General features: G+C 42.4%; 1 protein-coding gene across 4 annotated transcripts in view; it reads left to right on the top strand.

Moving 5' to 3' along the window:
• The window catches only part of FGGY (FGGY carbohydrate kinase domain containing), a 697,591-nt gene that overhangs the window by 77,162 nt on the left and 601,239 nt on the right, over nt 1–19,190 (top strand). The window lies entirely within an intron of this gene.

Below are 19,190 nucleotides of genomic sequence, written 5' to 3' on the forward strand. Positions count from 1 at the left end.
TCCCCATTTCCTCATCTATGAAATGGGGAAAGAATTCCTTCCCTGTCTATTTGGAATGTATATCGTGGGGAAGGGTTGCTTTGGTCCATTCATTTAATGTATACTAATGAAACCTCTGCTATAATAATAATAATGGACACTCACTGAGTGCCTAGTAAGTGCCAGCCACTAGACTTACTGCTTAATCTTTACAACCACTCTGGGAGGTAGCATCTGTTATTTCCATCTACAGAGGGGGAAACTGAGGCTCAGAGGGGTAAATGTGCCTAGATCACACAGTTAGTCGTGCTGCAGCTGGGATTTGAGCACAAACAGACTGCTATCTGGTCCTGAGCTCGTAGCCACAAATGGAGCCTAAGTCTTATCTCCTGCACGTTGGGTGGGGGATCTTCCAGGTCAGGAATTATTATCTATTAATCTCTGAATCTGTAGTGGCTAATCCATGGCCAGTGTGTAGTAGCTGCTCAGTACATAGGAGTAGGCAACTTAGTTCTAAGAACAAATCTAAGACAACAAAGTGAAATGAACTAGTCTGGTGGGGCAGACAGGGAAGCAAACAGATAACATGTGATATAATAGGTAGGTGCCTACAAAGGACCCTCTGGGTTTTGTGCTGGGTTGGTATATACCAATCAGAGTCTCAACAGCCCACTGATAGCTCTTGTGATAAATTTAGAGGAGGGCTTATTTGCAAAGGGGGAGATGTGGAATAATTATAGGAGACAGTATAAGAACTTAAAAGATGAACTATTCCTACAAGGGTAGGGAGAATCCTACACAGCTGACAGCTTAGGAGAAGCAGTGAGGGACATAGATCTGTGACCTTACAAGGAGAGAGTCAAAGGAACACTTTCCCCTCTCTACCTCTGGTCCCTTTCTGAGACCCCCAATTAGCCAGGAACCTACTTGTGGCATCCATACAGATCAGCCTCCTGGGAATACAGCAGATGAAGAATGATGAAACATGAATCTAGAGAAACAAACAAAAGGTATTCTGTAGGTATTCTCTCCAACTTTCCATAGGAAGGATATGCAGGTGTTTTCTGGAAAGCAGAGCTGGGAAGGGCACCCCATCGAGGGAAAGGATGTGCAGTCATATTGCATATTGTGCAGAGTGGTTGGAATATTCTAAGTACCTTGGTGTGGCAAAGACTCTAGAAATGAGAGATGAGTAGTAGGAAATGAGGTTAGAAAAAGAGGCAGGGCCTAAGTTGTAGAGAGCTGAGTCAGGGACTCTATTCTGCAGGCACTGAGGAACCACTGAAGGCAGTAACCAGTGGGTTTGTGTTTTGGAGCACTTCTGTTGACTGCAGAGTGGTGAATGACTCAAACAAGCAAGAAGAGGTCTACAGGCAAAAGAACCCATTATTGAACTTACTGCGCCAGTTCTGTAGAGAGGAAACTGAGGGTCTGATCAGACAGGAGCACATCCTTCCTTGATTAAGATGAAGACAGACCAGAACCTTAGACATCATGAAGCCTGGACTTACCTCCACATGGCACCCTTGTCTGCCCTCAAGGGCATACATGGGACAGAGGTGGCCCAGTGCTGAAGACCAGAGTGAGGTCATGGTATCTTGGGGACAGTTCTGGATTTGGTTTCCTTTTGGGTGGAGAGAGACTGAGGAGAAGACTTTGGGAGAGATTGCAGATCTGTAGGGGGCTTGCATGGCAGCCTTTACCATGCAAGAGAGAAAGGGAAAAAGAGATGAGGTCCAGAGATTAAAAGGAACTGCCTTTGTTCTTAGAATGTGTGACAGGCCATGTCCAGGGGAAGAAATGGATCTTGAAGGGAGAATAGTGTGTGCCTCAGACACTAGGCAACAAATGGGAGGGAAACTGGTAGATCTCTGTGATGATGATGACGACAATGATGGTGATGACGGTGATGATGGTGATGATGGTGATGATGGTGATGACGGTGATGATGGTGATGATGGTGATGATGGTGATGACGGTGATGATGGTGATGATGGTGATGATGGTGATGGTTTGCCAGCATTGAATACTATGGGAAATAGGGAGAGGCAGAGGTTGATTGGGAGAGTTCGGGAGGATCAGAAGCAAACATTGCTGATTAAATTAACAACCTGAAATGTCAGGAGTCTGGGAGAACAAGTAAGAACCTCACCTGAGATTAGAAGAAGATGCCCATGTTTAGGGCACATCACGAAAGGGCTGATGTCTGGGAAGGGGCCATTTCTTAGCTTCCGGGGATAATTTTGGTGGGTGATAATTTTCTTCACCACTGAAGTCTAATTGTATCTGCATTTCATGCAATAAAGTAAGTGACAGAATAATTAGATGGGAGAAAACACTCCCTTATGTTAGTACAGCACCAGAATGACACCTGCCATTAGCACAGGTTAAAGCCAAAAGGAGAGACACTCATGTCTAAATTCTCCTTTTAAATAGCAAAACTGAGGTCCTGTGAAGGAGAAATGACTTCCCCAGTTACATACAGACACACCCACCTCCTTTCTTTCCTTTGATCTTTGTAATGATTTTTTAGGCCAACATGGAGAGGTATAACATGGCCATATCAGCAAACTTTTTCTATGAAGGGCTAGATAAGAAATATTTTATGCTTTGAGGGTCCATATATGATCTCTGCCACATGACTTCTTCTTTTTAAAAAAATGTTTAGGGACACCTGGGTAGTTCAGTTTGTTGAGTATCAGACTCTTGATTTCAGCTCAAGTCATGATCTCAGGATTGTGAGATTGAGCCCCACGTCAGGCTCTGCACTCAGCAGAGATTCTCTCACTCAGGAGATTCTCTCCTTCTGCCTCTTCCCCTGCTCACCCATTCTTTCTTTCTCCCTCTCTCTCTCTCTAAGCTAAATAAATAAATATGTATTTTTTTTAAAAATGGGGCTCCTGGGTGGCTCAGTTGGTTAAGCCTTTGGCTCTTGCTTTCCGTTCAGGTCATGATCTCAGGGTCATGGGACTGAACCCTGCATTGGGCTCACGTGCTGGGTATGGAGTCTGCTTGAGATTCTCTCTCTCCCTCTCCCTCCAACCCCTAAATAAATAAATTAATAAATAAATAATAAAATGTTTAAACAGCCCTTTATAAAGGTAACAACTCATTATTAGGTTGCCAGCTATATAAAACCAGGCCACACAAAAATAGACCTTTCTAGTTTTTTTTTCCTTTTCTTTGCTTTCTAGTATATTTTAAAAAGCATGACCTGGATTTGAATTTTGGTCCTGCCACTAACAGACTGTGTGACTTTTGGCAAATTACTTAAACTTCTTTCCCTTCTTTGTCAAATGACCACACTGGCCTCACCAGGCTGTTGAGAGGATAGAAAGAGATACTGCCTGGGTTTGACTCCTAGCTCTGTTATCCACTTGCAGTGTGACTTTTGCTGACAAAACTCTCTGTGCCTCAGTTTTTATCTAAGAAATTAAGACAATAGTATTTCCCCCTTTATATGACCTTTGTATGGATGAAACAATATAAATATAAAACTCAGTGGATAGTGCTAACAGGTATACATTTTATGTATTATGATTAATATTATATAAACACTTAAGGTACCTGGTACAAGATAGATGCTTGGCAAATGCTAACTATAGCATCCATTCCCCAGTGAGAAAGTTGACTTAAAGAAATTAAGGTAGATTGGGCCATACTGGAAGAGCCTGGTCTTGCCAGAGTTCAGTGGCAGTTTACTCTTGATTTCTGTCCTATAGGATGAAGCAAGCATGACTGGCTGCACGAAAGTGAGCTCTGTCTCTCCAGCCCATATGTGGGGCTTCCTCCACCATCAGATGAGTCCGTGTATAACCTAAATCCATTTTGATCTCAGCAGATCTTTGTATCCATGCATGCACTTGGCAGTTCTGGACTGTAGACTTGTGCTCTTGCTTGTGATCTGAGCTGTGTTATCAATACTTGTACATGTAAACTTGGGAGATCAAAGCAATCCAGGTCAGAAAGACTAATATTTAAATTCCTGACTTGCAAGCACCGCTTTGAAATTCCATGGCTCAGAATCAAGTTCACGTACAAAATCAAGTCAAACGTTGGTTTGACAGAGTCGTAGGGCTCTGGATTGTGGGTGAGGCTTGCATTTAGGGGAAACTGTGGGCCTGCCCAGAATGGAATTCTTTAAGATTCTGGCTGAGAACAGTTTTTAGGTTCAAAGCTCCGTGTGCTCTTGGTTGGAGCAAACACATTTTCTTGGTCCAGCTTTGATATTACAAAGGAGATATTTGTAATCTCTAGAAAGAATACATTCTGCTGCTTTGAAAAGGTAAGACCCAGGGATACCATCACTTACCTTGCAAGGTATTATAACGACTAAAGACAATGGACATAAACTTCCTGAAACATAACAGGCTCTCCACATGTGGTAACTATGTTTTTATAATTATCCACATTCCCATTGTTCCATCTCCTACACTACTGAAAATATGTAAAGCGAAGACTATATCCTTTGGAGATATCAAATCATTTTTTGTCTGCCCACCTTGCTCAGTTCAATAAACTCTGGAGAATGACTTTTACATGCAAGGCAGAGTGTAAGGTTTATTTTAAGCGAAAAGGTGAACAAGATGGATCATTAAGGAAATTTGTATGGCCATGGATACCAGATACACTCACTACTAGTTATAATATAATGCAAATGGCTTATAAGCAGAGTGGACCCAGGACTATAGCATCATAGGTAACAGAGTTATTCTTCTTAGTACCGGTGGATTAGCTTTCATGGAGAAGTCATACTCCCAGCCTCTTCTCTAATGTAGGGTTACAAATGGCCTTAGATCCCAGAAACCTAGATTCAAATCCACATTTTGAACTGTATCATCTGTAGCCTATAACTTAGCTTCACTGAACCTCAGCTTTCTCGTCTGTAGAATGGGTCCAATTATTGTGTCCACCTCTTGGAAGTACTGGGAGAAATAATGAGATAATCCATGTAAGCAATTAGCATTGTTCATTGCAAAGCTACCACATAGTGAACTATTTTAGGTATCATCATTTTAAAAAGAAATTAACTTTTCACCTTAAAAACATGGTGTTCTTTCTTATTTTGTTGACCTATAATCAAATAATCATCTTACATTCATGTAATGTTTTTAATACTTCTATAATAAGTTGAAACATAAAATTGCCAATATTTGACCTATGAAAATGGCAACCTCATAATAGCATTGTAAGCACCCTTTCTTGCAATGTGTCATTTGAGCTCCACAATAGCTCTGTAAGTGCGTTGGTACCTATGGGATTTACTTCCACAGTTCTTTTTGAAAAGCTTCTCCCTGAATTCACATGGATGCGGAGACATCAGCATGTTCAGTGGCTACTATTATTTGCTAAGGGGTAGGTAAGCACATGGCCTAGGTGGACCAAAGAATCTTTTCTGTGAGATTTTGTGGGTTGGGTGGGTGGTATGTAGATCCTAGGGAACTTTGCTAGCTTTTCAATAACTGAAGTGCTTTGGTATTAAATTCTGGAGCAGTTGGTGACCGTGTTTTCTACCATTCACTTATCCAGTTGGTATTTATTGAGCACCTACTATGCTCTAGGTACTGTCTTGGAGGTTAGGGATATAGAAATTAACAAATGGACAAGATCTTCTCCCTCGATGAATGTTATTGTACTGGAAAAGACTGGAAACTAGCAGGCAAATAAGTCAGTGTGATCAATGCTGTACTGGGGCTATGTGGAAGGAGCTAGACTACACTGAGAGAGGAGGGTGTAGCCAGCACAATGATAGAAGCAGAGATGCAGCTGGAGGGAGTACTAGTGGGATTCAAACATCCAGTTCCAGCAACATCTGAAGCCCTGTTCTCTTGCTATCCTCTCAGCACCTTGCTTATTCAGATCTCCTTGGATCTCATGAATTGCCAAAACCTATCTCTCATGTTTATCCTTGAGTTGGGTTGGGATTCTGTCATTTGCAATCACAAGGGTCCATTCTAGTCGAACAAATCTAATAGGAGTATTTGCCCTTCTCCCTGTATAAATAAAGCAAATAAGGACATGGGTGGGAAAGTGGGTCTGAAACCTGAGCCACACAAACCCTTCTGGGATATGTAGCTTAAGCATAAATCAGAAATAACTAAGGTGGCCTAGGATATTGCATGAAATTAAGAAAATGATTCATCAACTTTAGTTGGGTCATTGCTGTCAACACCAACTTTGACAGCTTTATGCAACAATATGGAAAGATTGATAGGATCAGAATATCTGGAAGCTGGAAAGGACTTTATGGATCATGAAATCAGACTTCAGTTTACAAATGTGGAGACAGAGGTCCAGAGCAGATACATGACATATTCAAAGTCACATAGCTTGAGAGCAACCAGGATAGAGTTGAACACAAGACTCCTGACTCTCAGCCCACAGTTAGGCTATAATGGACTAATTCATTCACTTATTCAAGAAACATTTTGAATGTCTGTTATGTGTCAAGCCCTATTCTAGGTTTTGGGGTCACAGTGGCCCCTGCGCTTATGGAGTTTCATTCTAATAGGGGGAAGACAGAGAATAAACACTAGACAGTGTGGTGGTGCATGCTAGGAAGCACCTTAAACAATATACTAGAGGGTATAACTGTGGTAGGGATGAGTCATGTTATTCTAAATTGAGTTGTCAGGGAAAGCTTCTCTGAAGAGGTGTCACTTAAGTCAGGATCTGAATAGCCGGAGGAATTGACCATGTGAAGATTTGAGGGAGGAGCATTCGAAGGAGGGGAGACAATTTGTACAAAAGCCCTGAAGTTGGAATGAACTGACCTGTTGAAAGAACAGAAAGAAGAATAATGTGGCTGAAACATACTGAAAATAGTGGGGAATTGAGGGGGTTGATGTGAACTAAAGTTGGAGAAGTCATCAGGATCTAGATTGTGGACTTGGGGGCTAAGGTAAAGAACTGTTTTTTTTGTTGTTGTTGTTATTATTGTTGTTGTTTTTGTTTTTTGTTTTAATTCTAGTGTAACAGGAAGCCATTTCAGCAGTTTTAAATAAAGAACATGATTTGATTTCTGTTTTTTTAATTTAGTTTAATTTTTTCAGTGTTCCAAGATTCATTGTTTATGCACCACACCCAGTGCTCCATGAAATACGTGCCCTCCTTAGTACCCACCACCAGGCTCACCCAACCCCCCCATCACTCTCCTCTCCCAAACCCTCAGTTTGTTTCTGAGTCCACAGTCTCTCATGGTTCGTCTTCCCCTCTGATTTCCCCAACTCACTTCTCCTCTCCTCCCAATGTCCTCCATGTTATTGCTTATGCTCCACAAGTAAGTGAAACCATATGATACTTGACTCTCTCTGCTTGACTTATTTCACACAGTATAATTTCCTCCAGCCCCACCCATATTGATACAAAAGTTAGATATTCATCCTTTCTTTCTCTTTCTATGATAGAGGCATAATATGTCATTGTACAAATGAACCATATCTTCTTTATCCATTTATCTATTGAAGGGCATCTTGGTTCTTTCCACAGTTTGGCAACTATGGCCATTGCTGGTATGAACATTGGAGTACAGATTGCCCTTCTTTTCACTACATTTGTATCTTTGTGTTAATACCCAATAGTGCAATTATGGGGTCATAGGGTAGCTCCATTTTTAATTTTTTATGAAATCTCCACACTGTTTTCCAAAGTGGCTGTACTAACTTGCATTCCCACCAATAGCATAAGAGTGTTCCCCTTTCTCCACATCCTCTCCAACACTTGTTGTTTACTGTTTTATTAATTTTGGCCATTCTAACTGGTGTAAGGTAGTATCTCAATGTGGTTTTGATTTTACTCTCTCTGATGGCTAATGGTGATGAACAATTTTTTCATGTGTCTGTTAGCCATTTATGTGTCTTCTTTGAAGAAGTGTCTGTTCATGTCTTATGCCCACTTTTTGACCTGATTATGTTTTTTGAGTGTTGAGTTTGAGGAGTTCTTTATACATCTTGGATATCAGCTCTTTGTCTGTAGTGTCATCTGCAAGTATCTTCTCCCATTCTGTGGGTTGCCTCTTTGTTTTGTTGACTGGTATTTTTGCTGTGAAGAAGCTTTTGATCTTGGTGAAATCCTGAAAGTTCATTTTCACTTTTGTTTCCTTTGCCTTTGGAGACATATCTTGAAAGAAGTTGCTGTGGCCAATGTCAAAGAGGTTACTGCCTATGCTCTCCTCTAGGATTTTGATAGATTCCTTCCTCATGTCTATACTGCCTAGAGCAATCTATACTTTCAAGGCCATCCTGATCAAAATTCCACTGGCATTTTTCAAAGTTCTGGAACAAACAATCCTAAAATTTGTATAGAACCAGAAAAGACCCCGAATTGCTAAGAAAATGTTGAAAAAGAAAAACAAAACTGGGGGCATTATGTTGCCTGATTTCAAGCTTTACTACAAAGCTGTGATCACCAAGACAGCATGGTACTGGCACAAAAACATGATCTAATTTTTGTTTTAAAAACCTGATTCTAGGGGCAGTGGGTGGCTCAGTCAGTTAAGCATCCAACTCCTAATTTTAGCTCAAGTCATGATCTCAGGGTTGCAAGACTGAGATGCACTGTGGAGTCTGCTTAGATTCATTCTCTCTCTCTTTGTCTCTTTGACCCTCTGCTCCCCCACCTGTACTCTCTCTCTGGTCCTCTCTCCATCCCTCCAAACAAACAAACCTGATTCTGAGCACTTGTTGGAGAATAGAGAGTGAAAATAAAAAGAGCCAGATGTGCAGGCAAGAATGCTGGTGTCTGGAATAGGGTAGAACAATGGAGGGGGAAAGTAGAAGATGCATCTTAAGTGTGTTATGGAGTAGACTTTATAGGACTCGCCTATGGCTTAGGGATGGTGGATGGTCGACCCAGTCTCAATCAATGGCTAAGTCCCAGGTTCTTGCCTCAAGAAACTTAAGAAATAGATGGTGTTTCCATTCACTTTTGGTAACTGGGGAAGACAAAGAATCGAGGAGAAAAAAATAAATCCTTGTATAAGAGGTTCATTCCCTAAGGTCAGCAAGTGACAAAGTTACCTAAAAAAAGAATCAATAAAAACCTGAGGACAGAGACCACTGGCTGCAGTTCAGTTGCTACCCAGTTGGTCATCTGGTCGCTTATCTCTCATTAATTAATCAATGTGGAGCAGCTTGACAAGTAATCACCATTATGAAAACCACAGGGAGGTATGCAGAGCTATCAAGAGGTCCATCCTGGCATCAAAAGTTACCAGGTGAAATCCCACCAGGATATGCAGAGTTGGACTGGGAGGGTCATTCCAGGCCAAGGAACGCCATGTGATCCAACAGTTCAGAGATGATAGGATCATGGTGAGCTAGAACAGAGACACAAGGGTATTCGTGATAGACAATAGGACAGCATTTTATTTTATAGGTGAGATGTCAAAATAAGAAAACACCCCCAGTTGAGCTGAACATGCTGGGAGGAAAAACAGACTTCATTTACTCATTCATTCATTCAGCAAATCCTTATTGAGTACAATTTTCAAGTAAAACTGTTCTAGGTTCAAAGACATAATAACAAATGGAAAAAACACCCTGACCTCAAGGAATTTACATTCTGACAAGAAAAGACAAACTATAAATAAGTAATATAACCATGTGTCAGGGACAAATGAGTGCTATGGAGAAAAATAAGCAGTTTGTATGTTTTGTGCAGTTGAAACATTTTGTTCTCTGTCCAGTGGGGCCAGATAATGGAGGAAGTGAGTGGGGAAACCCATCTTTGCTCTGCTCATTGATCTATGCCCAGGTGCTGGTTGCTTCTGCACCAAGGAAGCCTTCTTCTTCTTTCTTGACATAAATTACTGGGGCTGAATATACAAGAGGAGAGGCAAGAATGAGGTCACAGAGGTCAAAGAGCTTGGTCTTGTAGAGCCTTATAAGCCATTGTCAGAACCTTGGGTTTTACTCTGAGTGTGATGAATTTGTCAAAACAATAGGGATTGGGGAAGCAAGAAAGGTGCCTTGTGTTTTGTCCCCATCCCTACTTCATTCTCCAATCCCTGACCCTGCCCTGCTTTGACCAGTATGTTCTCTGTAGGGTGAGGAATTTGGAAACATTCATTCTTTCTCTATAAAATGACATCTACCAAACCTCTGATTCTCTATGGGTCCTTTATAGAAATCCCACCAGAATTTTTGGAGTATGATGGGGAGAGCAATAAACCTACTAAATCGTTCAAATCTAAGAACGTCCAGTTTAACCCACTCTATCCCCAAGGTGGTTTTCATGGGAAGTCTCCCCAGTAAAGGAGAGAGATGCCAAGGAACCTGGTCTTGGGTCTGAGCCTGTTTCCTTGTGTCCCCTTGGGAAAGGGAACCCCTCTCTGTGGGTCAGGGGAGAACAGTGCTGGGTTGAGGGCTCATACTTCATTCTCTCTAAACTTCTGGCCCTTTGTTCTACTATTGCTTGACCCTCATCAGTCTTTTTCCTTTTCAAAGTTTCCCCACCTTCAAGCTTTGAAATGTGTACACTGTTGACAAAAAGAAGTAAGAGGTTCAGGGCGGAGAGGAGGATCAGGGCTGGGCAAGTGGAAGTCATCCCGGCTGGCGTGGTCCAACCAAGGAGGCCTGCACAGCCAGAGCCTGGGGGTCCATCCTGGTGACTGCTGGGGAAAGTCCTGGCTCTCTTTGCAGAGGGGGCTCTGACAGGCTAAATCCAAACCAGATGTGCACCAGAGAGAACAGGGCCTATTACAAAGTGTTGTGAAACGGCCCAGGGGAGGTAAATAAGCAAAAACAGGCCAGTTGCCTAGCAGCGTGTACAACAAAACAAGGAGCAGCCCAATTGGCATTGGCCAGGGCAAAATTGCTCGCTGCAGTAGGGAAAGAAAGGACAGGGAGGGTTCGAGCCTGATGAAGACCCAAGGGGCCCTCTTCCAGCAGCCCTGCCCTACTCCCTGCTCTCTGGGGTGGCAAGGCCTACCACTGGCCCTGCCCAGCCTGGCTCCACAGCCTCAGGGATTTTATGCCCAGCCAGCCTCATGAGGTCTGGTTGGGGACTCTCCCCAGTGCTGGGGAATTGGGGGTATGGGAGGGACAACACCCCTCCTGAGAATGGCACTCGGACAGCATCCACCAGGAGAGGAAGAGAGGGGACACAGCTACAGAGACCTGTCAAAAGTCTACTACATGTTCAATATATGTGCTTTACCCACAGCCTTTATCATACCTTCCTACACCATGGATTTTTTTTTCAAGATTTTATTTATTTATTTGTCACAGAGAGAGCAAGAGTGAGAGAGTGAGTGAGCACAAGCAGGGGGAGCAACAGGCAGAGGGAGAAGCAGGCTCCCCGCTAAGGAGGGAGTCCAATGTGGGCCTTGATCCCAGGACCCTGGGATCATGACCTGAGCTGAAGGCAGATGCTTTAGTGACTGAGCCACCCAGGTCTCCCTCACCATGGATTTCCTTTTTTTTTTTTTTTAAATTAAAAAATAAAGATTTTATTTATTTATTTGACAGAGATCACAAGTAGGCAGAGAGAGAGGGGGAAGAAGGCTCACTACTGAGCAGAGAGCAGGACTCGGGGCTTGATCCCAGGACCCTGAGATCATGACCTGAGCCGAAAGCAGAGGTTCAACCCACTGAGCCACGCAGGTGCCCCCACCATGGATTTCTTGAGCACCTGTTATGTCCCAGGTACTGTGACTGACCAGAGGGATAATCAGAAAGGAAAAGGAGAAACACTCTTTGGTCTCCACTTATGGAGGGGAGAGACATTAAATAAGGAATTATATAATCAGATGCATGATTATAAATCATGCTAAGAGCTACAAAGGAAGAGAACTAGCGACATGAAACAATGAAAGGGGGAGGGTTGGGTCTAAACAAAACATGCATGGAAGGCCTCTCTTAGGAACGTAAGCTGAGATTTCAAGCGTGAGTAGGCATTTGCCAGGCAAGAAGAGGGGGCAGGGGATACCCTGCCACTAGAAGGGCAGGCAGGAAGCCCTTGGGTCAGGAAAGAGCCCCTGCTTAGGAGCAAATGACAAAAGAGAGCAGGGTTGTGGAAGAGGCTGAGGAGCGGTGGAGGGCTGGACAGGCTGTATCACAGAGGCCCTTCCATGATGAGGATGTGGGGTTTTATCCCAAGTGCAGTGAGGAATCTTCCAGGTTTGTTTGTTGATGATAATATTGGGGGGAGTGGCAGGAACCCTGAGATGATCAGATTCACGTTTTTAAAAGATTATTCCTCAATATAAGTTGGCAATTTTGAAAGGGAACAAGAGAGAGGACAAGTAGGACAGTCAGCAGGCTCTTAACAATAATCTCCGCAAGAATGTCAGTGGCTCGGACTGGGGGCAGGATAAGAGGAGGTAAACAGAGGAACTCAAGGTACATTCTCTATTGACTCCAACATTATAGCCAGGTATTATCAGCCCATTGAAAAAGTTTGAGCAACTTTTCTGGGTCACACAACTTCCTTGGAGGGGCAGTTCATAGAGGACAGACGGAGCATCAGAACCCAGACCTTTCTGACCCTTAGCAATACAATGCCTAAGATTGGTTTTTGCCAATGATCTGCTAAGCGTACGGAACTGGCCAGAGTTGAAGACGGCTGGGTCTGAGAAAGTGCGGCGGAGGAGTCATACCAGGAAGGAAGGGTAGTGTGTGTGATTGTGTGTGTGTGTGTGTGTGTGTGTGTGTGTGTATGAGCATGAGAGAGAGGAGTGAGCAAGTGAGCAGGAGGCCAGCGTGTTTCCACAGCTTCTCTGTGTGTTCCTCACCTCTTTGCAAGGCACTCCTGGCTGTACTATCATACAGTGCTTTGCCAGGCCAGTGCTTGCTTAGCCCCCAGCAAAGATGACACAACTCCCTCTTGGGGGAGGGCTGAGGTGACTCCCACAGCCCAGGAACAAGTCAAGAGCTTGGAAACAGCAGCTTGGTGGTTACCCCGAAGGTCCAGGCTTGGATCCCAGTACTACTTGTGATCTTGGGCTAGCTTATGAACTTCGTTTTCAGTTTGCTATTCTGCAAATGGGCATCGTAATACCTGCCTCATAGGGTTGTTTAAGGAGATATTGGGGCTTAACCTAGTGCCTGACACAGAAGTAGCCCTCAATAAAGAGTATCCATTTTTATCATGGCAGTTGAAGACCCTTATCAAAATGAAGCAAGGGGATCTGTACTCCACATCTGCAATGGACTTCTCCCACTTCTACCGTGTTCTACTATTTGGAAGAGCATTGGCCTTAGAGCTGGGAGACCAGACTCTTCTGGCTCTGCTGCTCACTTGCTGTAGGGTTTTAGGGAGGTCTCTCCCTCTCTGAGCTTCAGGTACTCTCACCTATAAAATGGAGTCACAACAGATGGAATTCTAATCCAGGGCATGGAAAGAAGTGTCAGCTATTTACTTGGGGCTACTCTGGCAACAGGAGGGAATAGAAGAACAGGACACAGAGGAATATAGAAACATCAGTGTTTTCCATTAAATGTGGATTTTTCCCCCCAAATACTTTTTAACACCCCCCCCCAAATATTCTGCAGTTTGGGCAAATCTGTCCTACACAATAGCGTTGCCTATAGTCCCACAGATGGGTTCTGTGGTCTCTTGTTGTACTTCCTGTTTCTTCTACTCAGAGACAGTTCCACATCCGTATGGTTGTAGAATCTTTGCACAGCTTGCAAGATCATCCCTCTGAGGTTTCTCATGGTTGTAGGAAGAAATAACAAATGAGCAACAGTGATGTGCTAGGATGCAGTCCATGGTGCTGGGTTGGAGTTGGTGTTATCAGTAGAAATGCCATTCCAATCAATGAGATGCACGTGAGTAGAGACGTGGGTCTGTATAGGCTAATGGACATGCATTCTTTTCCTGGCTGTGTCCACTGAGAGGGCCCAAAAGCAGTGACACTCTGATAGCAATAAGTACATCTTATATGCCCAGGTTTCTAAAAACCATTCTCCAATAAAAGAGATCTTGAAGAAATACAAAATGAACCTGTAATATCTTAGAGTGGCATGAATGAATGAATGAATGAATGAATGAAGCAAGTGTTCAAAATGACAATAGAAAAGATGGGAACATGTTAAAAGGACATAGAAGCCAACCTGAGAAGACCTCCCAATGGCCAAGGGTATTACAATTTAAGCAACAAAATATTAACTGTAACAATTGTAATAATCAACAATAATCACCTTAGGTAAAATCTGCTGATGAATGCTTAAGTTAACGGATGAAACCTTCAGGAGGAACAAAATACTTGTGTAGTCTTAAATTATATCACCTCTCAAGTATGTATTAATTACTGTGGTGGTTTTAGCATATCTCCTAATTCCTTCTTATTCCTTTTTCCAGAGGTTAAACTTATTTCCTGCCCTTGATTATGAGTTAGACGACTGCCTCACTCTTAATAAATAAAGCCTAGGAAAGGAAAAAGAATAGCTTTACAGTAGCGAAACCTGGCAGACAATACCTAAGCCAAGTCCTCAAGGTTAACAATACCAGTGATAAGTTATGTTGATATGGTTCATTCACTGATGTGAAGCAATGAGACAGCAATATCTCCGTGTATTCTTCCCCAAAATCCAAAACAGCAGTCTAACCATAAGAGAAACATCAGACAAACAAAAATTGAAGGACATTCCACAAAATACCTGAGCAGTATCAAGGTCAAGGTCACGAAACACAAATAAATATAGAGAAACTGTCATAGATCAGAGGAGCTTCAGGAGCCATAAGTGACTGCATTGTGGTAATATAAATTAGATTCTGCAGTAGAAACAAGGACACAGGTGGAAAGATGGGAAATCCAAATCATGTCTGTGGGCTAGTTAATAGTAATGTACCATGTTAACTTCTTAGGATTGAGATACCTACCACAGTTACACAAGATGTTAACAGCAGGGGAAGCTTGGTGAAGGGTGTATGGGAATCTCTATACCATCTTTGCAACTTCTCCGTAAATCTAAAATTGCCCCCCCCAACTTCTGCCCAGCCCCCCAAAAACTTTAGGAGTATAAACTCTTCCAAGAAAAAGGCCATAATATATACATTTTCTCTATCTTCTTAGAATTCCCAGCAGGGCCAAATATTCTTGTAGGGAAAAGTTCTTCAGAAGCACAGAATGTATCCCAATGACATATCTACCCTCAGATTGACTAGTGGTGGCACCTGATAGGTGAGCATGGCTCTGGGAAGCAGGAGAATGGGGTTCCAGTTCAGGCTTCACCATGAATGACTATGTGCACTGTAGGAAGCTCACTTAATCTCTGAGTCATATATTTCTTCATCTGGAAAATGGGGACAAAATACTCCTCACTTTGTAGGGTTATCAGGATTAAATGAGACAATGAACTGTGGGAAAAGGCTTTATAAATTTCAAAGCCCTGTATAAATATTCATTGTTATGTTGACAGACAGATATTGATCAATCACGAGTTCTACCTGAATGGATCGGTGTTTCCCCAGCTCTCTGCCCATGACACACCTGTGCACAGAGTCAAGGGTGTAGTCTTCCCTCCCAGGATCACCTAAGTTAACCACCTGCTCAAACACACCCTGGATATGCATATTCTTTTTTCCTAACACAGACATCATCAGCTTTATCCTCTGCCTGCTTCTATTCATGTCCTGGCAAAGAGAAATGAGGAAGTCCTGGTTGTCCCATATCATCTAAGTCTTCTTTCCATAATGCCACAAGACTATATCATATTATAATATGGTGAGATATTATAATAATAATGTCTAAGGAATATGTGTGGATTAGCTCCATGTTTCTAAGATTTCAGTACTTTTTGATCCACCTTATTAATTTTGCCAAGTATGAGTGTCTTCATATTATATCTCCAATTTGCTTTAATATGATTCAGTGTAGATTCAGTGAGTTGTAAGTCTATGTTAGTGTACTTTGTTCTACACCCAGGGATGTCCAGTTGCCCTACATAGGAAAGCACACTCCACGGGAATCTAACCAGCATTCCATCAATGGCATTTAGTCAAGAGGCCAGACTCCAGAGACAACATTTCAGTTACTTTTATCTCCAATAGTTTTGTTAATTACCAAATAGATTTTAGAGACTGTTCTAATTGATAAAAACTAATGTTTTAAAAAATATGTAGGTTGGTAAAATATTGTGGAGACAGTGCTCACCTTTGCATGAATAATACACAAGAATCTAGTGGGCTTTTCACCATTCACTCTTTGGAACGTTGGATGAGGCTTGATTCTAAAACTCCTTGAGTCCAGATATGATTTAGAGCACTCTAGTTGTCTGCAGCTATAGTGCACATGGAAAATGAGCTACTCAGACCATTGACTGCATGGAGCATAGAGGCCCCTCACTTCTGTAGCACCTGAGTCATGCTCCCAAGGGCACTCCTGGCCAAAAACTGAACACACCAGGAATAGGACAGGCTGGTTGCTAGGAGATAGGGATTCCTCTGATGAGTACCATGGGTTCACAACTGTCAATAATTTTGCCAAGCCTCCTGTGGGACTTCACTGTAGTCCAAGACACTTCCACATGACTTTCCTTCCTTAATGCCCTCTTTCTCAGGGCAGACCAGTAATGGAGTTTAACAGTCCCTCAGGCTTCCCTGGCTTCCTTTCTCCCATTTTCTCTTACAGTCTCTTTCATAATAATTTTCTCACACATTTACACACACCTGTGTCTGCTTCTCAGAGGATCCAGAATAACATAAATGGTGCTGAGAGTGATTTAAAAAACAATCAGTAAGATAGGGATTTGAGACTGGCTCATCCACCACACAGTAGATGAAGGGGGCATAGTCACAATAGCAAGGTGAGACAGATGGTCCCCAGAACATGGTGGTGGCTCAATTAAAAAGATTTCATCAGTGTGAGAGGTTTCCCTTTACTCCATATCCTCTCCAACATTTGTTGTTTCCTGTCTTGTTAATCTTTGCCATTCTAACTGGTGTAAGGTGATATCTCAATGTGGTTTTGATTTGAGTCTCCCTGATGGCTAATGATGATGAACATTTTTTCATGTGTCTGTTAGCCATTTGTATGCCTTCATTGGAGAAGTGTCTGTTCATGTCCTATGCCCATTTTCTGACATGATTATCTGTTTTTTGGGTGTTAAGTTTGAGGAGTTCTTTATAGATCTTGGGTATAAGCCCTTTGTCTGTAGTGTCATTAGCAAATAGCTTCTCCCATTCCATGGGTTGCCTCTTTGTTTTGTTGACTATTTTGTTTTGTTTTGTTTTTTGCTGTGCAGAAGTTTTGATCTTGATGAAGTCCCAAAAATTCATTTTTGCTTTTGTTTCCCCTGCCTTTGGAGATGTGTCTTGAAAGAAGTTGCCGTGGCCAATGTCAAAGAGGTTACTACCTATGTTCTCCTCTAGGATTTTGATGGATTCCTATCTCACATTAGGTCTTTCATCCATTTTGAGTTTATCTTTGTGTATTTTATAAGAGAATATTCCAGTTTCATTCTTCTTTACATGGCTGTCCAACTTTTCCAGCATCATTTATTGAAGAGACTGTCTTTTTTCCACCGTATATATTTTCCTGTGTTGTTGAAGATTATTTGACCATATAGTTGAGGGTCCATATCTGGCCTCTCTACTCTGTTCCATTGGTCTATGTGTTTGTTTTTGTGTCAGTACCATGCTGTCTCAGTGATCACAGCTTTGTAATAAAGCTTGAAATCAGGCAACATGATCCTCCCCAGCTTTGGCTTTCTTTTTCAGCATTTCCTTAGTGATTCGGGGGCTTTTCTGGTTCCATACAAATTTTAGGATTGTTTGATCCAGTACTTTGAAAAATGCAAGTGATGTTTGGAACCCTCCTACACTAATGGTGGGAATCCAAGTTGGTGCAGCCACTTTGGAAAACAGTATGGAGATTCCTCAAAAATTAAAAATAGAGCTACCCTATGACCTGCAATTGCACTACTGAGTATTTACCCAAAGATACAGATGTAGTGCAAATAAGGGCCATATGTACCCTAATGTTCATAGCAGCAATGCCCACAATTGCCAAATTGTGGAAAGAACTAAGATGCCCTTCAACAGGTGGATAAAGAAGATGTGGTTCGAATATACAATGGAATATTATGCCTCCATCAGAAAGGATGGATACCCAACTTTTGCATCAATATGGATGGGACTGGAGGAGATTATGCTGAAAGAAATAAGTGAAGCAGAGAAATCAATTATTATATGTTTCATCTACTTGTGGACCATAAGGAATAACATGGAGGACATTAGGAGAAGGAAAGGAAAAGTAAATTGAAGGAAATTGGAGGGGGAGATGAACCATGAGAGACTGTGACTTTGAGAAACAAACTGAGTGTTTTAGAGGGGAGGTGAGCCTGGTGGTGGATATTAAGGAGGGCATGTATTGCATGGAGCACTGGGTGTGGCACATAAACACTGAGTCTTAGAACACTGAAAAAATTAAAAAATAAAATAAAGATTTTATCAGTGGTGACCTTGGAAAATATCCTGGTAGAAGGGGATACTGTAGCAAATTCAATGATATAAACATTTAAAAAATATATGGGAGAACAATGCCTAAAAGAGGGAGTTGGCTGGTTGCTACTAAATTGTATTAACACTCTGCAGAAGAATAGTGAGACAGTGAAGGCATTTAACAATCAGTTAATGGCTAAGTGTGAGCGTCATCAGGCCTGTGTGGCAGCTTCCATAGAGGCCCTCCCATCACCTGTGGCTGAAAGGCAACGACTGAAGAATATGCTGAATCCCTGAGAATTAAGAAGCTCCAGTCAAGGGGGGTCTGTTATTATGAAGGACAGGGTCCTGGTATGAAAATGTGGGACTGTGAACTGTGGGTGTCCCTGAGGGTACGGACTCTGCTGAATCCCAAGCTCATATACAGAGGTAAACCCACCCAGAGACTTGCTGATCTTAGTATGGGAGGAAAATGACTACACACTTGAAGACTTACAAGAATTAGCTGTTATATATCAACAGGAGCCGGGGACTACCCCAAGACTGGGTTTTGAAGATAGTGAATCAAGGAAACCATACTGACTGACTGAGCAAGAATTCATTGACTTGGAATACAGGATTTAACATTCCATAAGGGACCCCTAGGATGGGACAAACTCACTACTGAAAAAAACAATGACCAACTCTCAGGGGAGTGCCTGAATTGCCCTGGTAAATGGACTGGAAGGTGGGGGACTGCGGGCTGTCATTCACTGGCATTAATATAAGAAGACTGAGCAGAAGACACACCATTCTCCAAGGCCACCAAGGATGCATTGGTGAGA

Source organism: Mustela putorius, unplaced genomic scaffold (assembly GCF_011764305.1).
Source record: "Mustela putorius furo isolate JIRA1106 unplaced genomic scaffold, ASM1176430v1.1 tig00003853_pilon_pilon_pilon, whole genome shotgun sequence".
Lineage (NCBI taxonomy): Eukaryota > Metazoa > Chordata > Mammalia > Carnivora > Mustelidae > Mustela > Mustela putorius.